We start from the raw sequence: 7,959 nt of genomic DNA, 5'->3' as shown, positions 1-7,959 counted from the left end.
TCCCATTCTTGCACAGGGAAATGGAAAAGAAACATATCTCAGCCGGATATCGAAAGTTTTTTCTTTCCTTTTTGCCAGTGCTTTCTGGCAGGGGAGATGAGGTTCTCTGCCATGCCCCTAAGAGAAGCAGACACTCAGAATTGTGAAGTGGGGATGCAGGGCTGTCTTCAGCCTGGTCCAAACATCCAGGGTGAGCTGTGTCTGTGTGACTTGAATCCAAGCACATATTATGGACTTTAAAAGGATGGCATCTAGGAAAGAGAGGGTGCTACTTACCTGGTTCTACCTTTCTCCAGAATCTTGGCTCTCAAGTCAGGTAGGGCCCACCTAGTCCAGGTATCCATAACACCTAGAAGTGTTCTTCAACTTGGACTTCAAGAGAAGGACAAAGAATTGATATTTCAAATGACTGAATGCTTCTAGGCTTAGGATAGGAGACCAGTACAATTAAATATGCAGAAAATATTTTTATTATCGTTATTGGCCAATACGTACATAGCATCTCCTATGTGCCAGGCCCTCTTCTAAGGTCTTAATATTTACAATCTTATGGGGTAGACACAATTATTATTTCCACTTTATAGATAAGGAAATTAAGTTCCAGTGAAGCTGAGTAACTTGCCTGAGGGTGCACAGCTAGAAAACGGTAGAGCTCATCACCAGTACCCTACACTGCCTCTCAAGTGTAATGAAGAACCATAGCAGCTAATAAGAAACCTACAGTCAGGATCGGCTAAGCAGGATGCTCCAGTTATTTCCCTGGTGGAAGTAGAATCTGTTCTTTAATTTTCGGACATTGGGCTTCCTCTGGGGGCCCCATGCTATTTAGGCAATACAGGAAATTTGATGCTTGGCGTTGTCTCCGCCCTTTGTTGCTATTTGCAGGTTCTTTCATCCTATCTGCAGCTGCTCGAAGTTCATGTAAGAACAGATCCTTTAGCAACAATGTTCCTGACAGGTTGGTGCCCTCTGAGATACAGTCTGCAGAACACCAGCTCCTGATGGATGTGGGCCAGTGGTTCCCTTCTTCGTGCACCGGCTCAGCTCTCCAACTTGGGGCCTCCGTGATTGCACCGCCCACAAGAGGCCACGTGCCTGTCCTCCCTTCAGCAGTAGGTGAGCATGAGAGGGGATTGATTTGCTTCTCTGGGCAGCAAGAGTAACTTCCTGATCCAAACAGATCCCCCACGGGACAGAAATGTGAATGTCTCAATCCCTCTTGAGGGGCATCATTAATCATTCTCCAGCTTCGACAGCCCAGGAATGTTTATGTTTAACCTCTCATTTTATCCAAGACCCCGTGTGTTCCACACCTGGTGAGGAATACCATCGGTCAGAAGGTTAGGGAGGGGTGAGTGAATCAGAAGATCTCTGGAGCCTTTGTAATTGCATGAGCAGCAGCCAGCTGGGATGGTCCAAGGGGCTGAGCGAATGAAGCAGGCTGGGTAAGCGGTTGTACTATGAAAGGGCAGTTGGAGCCCCTGCCTTCAGAACCTTCTCTGAGTCTGGCCCCATGAAGAGTAGGGAAGGAGGGGAGAAATGGGAGACCCCAAATAGCAGCAGCAGCAGCTGATCCTTTCCATCCAAGGGGCCATGATATTCTAGAACTAATGAGCCTGTCCAGGGAGGGCTGTGAGGTTTGATTATGTCCCCAGTGTGAGCCCCTACTGTGTTTTACATCTTCTTCCAACACAGAACAACACAATCTGGCTGGGAGACAGGATGTACATACAACTTACACCCTTACGCTGCTATCCCCCACCTGGAACTCCCTCCTCACCCAACACCTGCCTGGCAAAGTCTTGCCCACCCATCAAGACTCAGCTCAAGCAGCATCTGCTTCCTGGAGCATCCTCACTCACCAGAACCACAGCTGGCAACCCTGATGCCTGAGGCAAAGACAAAGACTAGCTTGGCAGTTCCTGATATGGCTAGTGGGTAGGGAGCAAGAAATTACTAAGTATGCACTAGTAGCTTCCTATTTAAATAATTATTCTTCATATCAGGCATCTTACTGGGTAGGAGGCATGTCCTGTCATCAGGTAAATGTAGCAATAGTTTTTGTTACAAAATCTAAAATTATTTTTTTCCCCAATGTCACACCCTTTATATTGGGCTGGCCTGGGGCAACACCATGGTTGTCCGAGTTCCAGCTCTGCCCATCATTCACCGCAAGAGATAAAGGTTTCCTCCTGTGAGCTCTGAGGCCCCCTGCTCATTTTGCCATTAGCGCGAGCATCCCACGTGAGTCTCTGAGCCTTCCCTCCCACGCGAGCAGCCAGCTTCCTGAGGACAGGAGGTGTCATCTCTGGATCTTCAGGACATAGTACAGGGCCTACCACAGCGTCAGAGCAGGACTGAGCTGACCAGATGTGCTGAGGGTCAGGGGTGGCAATGAGAAAACCACCTGGCTCACACAAAGGATTAGCCAAGAGGTGACCAAGACTTGGGCAGGTGTCACTCAAGGCAGAGGGGCCTGGAGGCTGCATTTGAGTCAGCCAGAGAGGGAGGGAGAGAAGGATGACAGGACCCTAAACGGCCCCCCTAATTCATAGCAAAACCAACTGCCTCTGGGAAGCAGAAGGGGCCCTGAGACCCATTCACACCCATGAGGCTGGTTCCAGGTACAAGCTCTGTCTGTTCATATGACAGATGCCTCATCAAGGACACAAACTGCAGAGAAATTACAACCCTTTGTTATGACTTCTCCCACAGTACTAAATACAGCATATCAGTCCCACGCTCTCTGTATCCAGATGGATTCTGCAGCCTCTCCACCCCACAGGGGACCGAGGGTAGAGCAGACACTAGCTCTGGGAGGGAGTCCTTGGGGGAGGACGAACCTTGAAGCTGAAGAATGAGTGCAGCCTCCAGGCTGGGTTTGCCTCCCTGGAGGAAAATCACAGTGTGCTCCCTGTACACCCCGATGACACCTCGATCCCAGGGAGAGCCCAGGAGAGCCCAGGAACAGAGACCCTTCGGTCTCTTTATCTTGATGAGGTAGGCCGAGCCTGGATAGATTAGGACACATCAGCACGAACTGAAAAGCCAACACCTTTTCTCCAAGTGGCTCACCTAGGATAGGATCTCTGAGCCCTGAGAAAGGAAGCAGAGAGGCTGAGAGGATGGCTTGAGAAGCCTGAGCTAAATCACGGGAAAAGCACTTTGTTGACACCATTATGTTATCACAGATGCAAAGGGTGGCATCAGGATTCTGAATGCAGTGATGATCACCTGTGGCCTAGATGGGTGGACCCCAGCTTAATTACATCCTGTCTCATTCTAGGCCCACTGGCTCTCCCATCGCTGAGACCAGCATGTGAGGACACAGAGAAGGCTTTGCGTCTCCCTAGCCCATCCCCTCCTCCTCGCCCCCTCCCTGGGCCCTGGGCAGGCTTCCCAGCACTGTCAGGCAGAGTGGCTGCCCGGGCTCAGATACCTTGGGCAAAGCCTTGACAGTGAGCGAGGAGCTGCTACATGCACAATTCACATGGAAGGGTGACAGTGATGGACAGGGAAGTGCTTCCATCCCAGCCAGGCTGAGACTCTCCTCCCAAAGCAGCCGGCCTTTGGGGTGAAGCGGTGCAGGGACCCCAGAAACCCCTGGATGGCTCTTGTTTACAGATCCCAGCTGGACTAACCATGCCTTCTTGTTTCCCACTGTATCGAATGGAAGCGCCTTAGCCATCCTGCTATGCCCCGCTCCCACCCCATCTCACTTATTCTAATGTTTATTACAAGTCACTTTCTTTCCAGCCTGGCTAGCTCTACCTATTATGTGACATGCAGGGTCTTAGGCACCTTGGAAGCTACCAACATAAATGGCATGCCTGTCCTCACACTGAGGCTATCTCCCCCAAACCAACAGGATGCAGTGAGAACTCTATTGGCAGCAGAGCTGAGCTCAGGAGCTGGAGGAGGGGGAGAGGTTCTAGGAGGCCAAGTCTGGAGATGGGCAGATGTGGTGACATCTCAGTGCCAGGTTTCAGCACAGCTCAATCATTCTCATCTCAGGGCCTTTCCTCCACCATTCCTCATGACTAGAATGCCCTCTATCTTCCAATTGGGTTCCTGCTTCTCACTTTGCTAAGCCTGTCACCCAGAATTCTATAGAAGGTACAGAAGTGGATCTAATACCAAGATGAAATAAAAATACTGTAAGAGCTTCTGTTTATTAGAACTAGTTCTGTTAGCCAGGAGTGATGCTAAACTCTTTATATACATGATCTCTTCTAATCCTTACAACACTCTCACAAGGCACAGGTATTACTGCCCCTACTCTTATAAATTGAGAAACCGAGTCTCAGAGCAGCTAAGTAACTTGTCCAAAGTCATTCAGCTGGTAAACGGAGTTCCAGTTCTCTCTGAAGCTGGGATTATGACTGCCCTCTATGCTGCCTCCCAAAATTGGTAAGCTCAAAACTCTGCTCTTCCAGAGAGTCCTCAGGGTGCCATCGATAGCACATCTTCAACTGAGTTCGTAGACCAGGCCATCTAAATCTTAACTGCAGGGATCCACCTGTCGAAGGAGAGAGAAGTTACAGACAAAGACGACAGACAGCAGACGCCTTCCTTCCAGCCCCGAGAGGCAGCTTGGGTCGTGGATAGAGAATGGGCTAGAGTTAAACAATCAAATCTGAATGACACTTCACCACTTTGGATGAGTCCCCAAGTTGGACTGATTGTGTGAACTTGGACAACTTGTTCACTCTCCCTGGGGTGTGGTTCCCTGGTATATAAAATGACACAGTTGGTTTGGGCTAGTGGTTCTCAATCCAGATTGCGAAATAGAACCACCTGGGGAACTTGAATAAACTCCTATGCTCAGGCCCCACCCCCAGAAAGTCTGATGAAATTGGTCTTGGTGGGGCCCAGACCTGGGCATTTTGTTGGAAAGCTCCCTGAGTGATTTTAGTATACAGCCATGGGTGAAAACCACTGGTCTCTGAGGCCCTTCCCAGTTCTGTGCTTCTCCAGGAATCTACCCACAGCCGGCCTATTTATGTAAATAAACTTTTATTAGATCACAGCCACACATCATTTACATTTTGTCTGTGGCTGCTTTCAGTCTACACTGGCAGAGTTGAGTGGCTACGATAGAGACTTTAGGGCCTCGAGCCTAAAATATTTACTCTGTGGCCCTTTATAGCTGCAACAGTAATGCTAGTTCTCACTTCCCAGCAGGGATAGGAGGGAGCAAGAGGGCCCAGGATCTGCTCACCATGAGAACCAGGTCTTTTTCATGGCTGTTTCCTCAGTGCCTGGTTCAGTGTCTGACACACAGAAGACTCACAAAGTATGTGTTGGATGGATGGGTAGGTGGATGGATGGACTGATGGACAGATGGACAAATGAACTCAGACCAATCTTAACTGGGACATCGCACCTGCAGAACCATCCTAATCCTCCACCTCAGAGCAACCGGAAGCACAGTATGGAAGGCTGAGTTGAAGTAAAAATGCCTCACTCCCCTGCTGAGGCCCAGGACCTAGAAATGCGCTTCAACCTCCAGGCCCTTCGCCCTCCAGCCCCCAGCATCCTTTACCTCCAGCAGCCCTTTCTGCAAAAGCATGAAAATGTGAGCAGTTCTCTCAGCCAGGCAACTTCCCTCAGCCCCCTTGACATCTGCGGAATTGCACTGTAGGCGGCCTGTTTGTCCCTCGCCTGGGCACTCCCTTCACACACACACACACACACACACACACACACACACACGCACACACACACGATCCTGTTGCACTGCTCCCTTCCTCCTTCCTCCCTCTGAGTATTGCCAGTGCCTCTGGAGTAGCCACAGTTCCACAATTTATGGTGCATTACAGGTGGTGCTCCCCCCTCACCCCCCATAATGTATTCCAGCCTGAGAAGCCTCCAGTCATGGTTTCAGGGTCTGTAAAATGATTTAGAGACCTGTCTCCCTCTCACTGTAAACCCAGAAGCCTGTGCATCACATTTCCTATAAAAATTGATATGTGTACCTGAGCTTGATAAGAGATAGCCCCCACCTACCCACCCCAATCCCCTTACTTAATCACTGGTACCCACAAACATTTAAATTGCTACATCATCGATTCAAGAATTGCTGAATCATTGAATCCATACGCTGCTGGACCATCAAAAGCGAATCTTTCCAAGTCACAGCGCGAAAGCATTGCTGAGTGGGCACAAAGTACCCTCCCGAGCCATGCCTCTGCTCGTGCTGCCCTTGCTGCTCCTAGATCTTCCCAAAAGCCAAATCTCACTTTTAAGTCCAACCTCTGGATGTGCTCTGTGGACATGACTTCATCTGACTCTTGCAACAATTCTGAATAGTTATCGTTGTATTTTACTGAAGAGGAAACTAAAGTACTCAGAGGTCACACAGCCTGAACTCATACCCTAGTCTGTTTGACCCGAAGGCCCATGCCACCCCCTTTCTGAATGGCCTTCTAGCTTACAGGCCGAGCGAACCTCTTCTCTCTTGGTGTGGCCCAGGCCTTTGTTTTACCTTCCTTGATAGCACATATTATCATATTAGAATTTCTCTGGACACCTAGCCCCTAAAATGGGAGGCCTACGCAGGCAAGTAAGAACTGTGTCTAATTTTCCTCATGTCCCTCACACCCAGTTCCAAACTCACCGCAGGTGCAAAACGGGGGCTTTGAATGGGTCCATCCACAGAGGGCTCTTGCTACTTGTCAGGGAGTGTGACCAGCAGAGGAACAGACTTCATAGATGCAAATGCATTCTGAGGTCCAAGTTTCCATCTTCCTTTGGGTGCCTCCCTCACTAGCTCACTCTAAAGCTGGGAGTGGCCTACATTCCCAGAGATCCAGCTGGAATCATGCGCTGCCCGCCTTCTCCTGCCCCCGGCATGGCCTAGAACAGCGGTCCCCTAACCTTTTTGGCACCAGGGACCGGCGCTCCTATGAGAATCTAATGCCTGGTGATCTGAGGTGGAGCTGAGGCGGTGATGCTAGCGCTGGGGAGCGGCTGCAAACACAGATGAAGCTTCGCTCACTCGCTTGCAGAGGAGAATCAGATGAAAACTCAGACACCTTCCCAGAAAAAAATTGAAGCCACAAGAAATTTTTTCACACATGAAATTTTGTACATACATCAATAGATTTGGCATCTCCCGAAGTCCATCAGTGAAGCCCCTAGAGGCATTTAGACCCTAAATTAGATGATAGTCTAAGAATTTTCAGAAGCAGTTAGTGTAAATCACAGAGAACAGGGCATGGGGGTTTCTGAGTAGAAACTGGGTCATAGTGAACCCTGGAGGGGAGCCCAGACCAGCCCCCACCAGACCTTCTCTGGCCGCACTGTCTCCCCCACCTCTTCCTCGGCCCACCTTCTCTGGCTGAGAAAGCCGCCCTTCTCCCCACAATAGCTCTGCCAAGGAGGTTTATCTAACGTGAGTTGTTTTGCATTTGCTTCATTAGAAAGCCTTTTAAAATGCATTTTCAGGTCTGTGTTCAGAACAGTGTGTCTCCATGTAAAAATTTTCAGGCAAATCACTTTAAGGAGGTTGGTTTTTGCCCCTTCTGCCCAGACTTGCCAGGCCCAGTCAGTGCAAACTGTGTGAGAACATCATAAGCCATAAAGCAAATTCAGGGCTCCCAAGACCCCTGACCTGCCTAAGTCTCTCGATTGCACTTAACCAGTGGAGACCCCTGGCTAGCACCTGCACAGCTGAAGCAAAGGATAGACTGAGATGTCACTGTCCGCCCCCCCACCCCCCTACCCAGACTCATGCTGACCTTGACCACACTGACAAAAATCACCCTTCACAGGGGTTATTTTCCCAATTTTACAGATGAGAAAAAAGAGGTCCGGGGAGATGTTGTCTTGCAAGGTCACGCAGCAAACCCATGGCCTGGTTTTCCAACTAGATGAGAGGGCCTCAGACAGCTCTGCAGCTTTGCGATTTTCTGCTGCTTAAAAATTCTAAGAGAAAAGAAAACACTTGGAGATGGT

General features: G+C 49.6%; 1 long non-coding RNA gene across 1 annotated transcript; it reads right to left on the bottom strand.

The window, feature by feature from the left end:
• Window positions 1-4,153: 4,153 nt before the first annotated feature.
• LOC112478442 lies at window positions 4,154-6,873 on the bottom strand. Its single transcript, XR_003045834.1, has 2 exons — window positions 6,620-6,873; window positions 4,154-4,519 (listed from the first exon to the last, which is right to left on the bottom strand). It is a non-coding gene; the product is annotated as an uncharacterized LOC112478442 (long non-coding RNA).
• Window positions 6,874-7,959: the final 1,086 nt, after the last annotated feature.

This window comes from Pteropus alecto, unplaced genomic scaffold, assembly GCF_000325575.1.
Source record: "Pteropus alecto unplaced genomic scaffold, ASM32557v1 scaffold313, whole genome shotgun sequence".
In the NCBI taxonomy this organism is placed as follows: domain Eukaryota; kingdom Metazoa; phylum Chordata; class Mammalia; order Chiroptera; family Pteropodidae; genus Pteropus; species Pteropus alecto.
The sequence above is the reverse complement of the archived record's forward strand: the minus strand, read 5'-3'. Positions and strand labels throughout refer to the sequence as shown.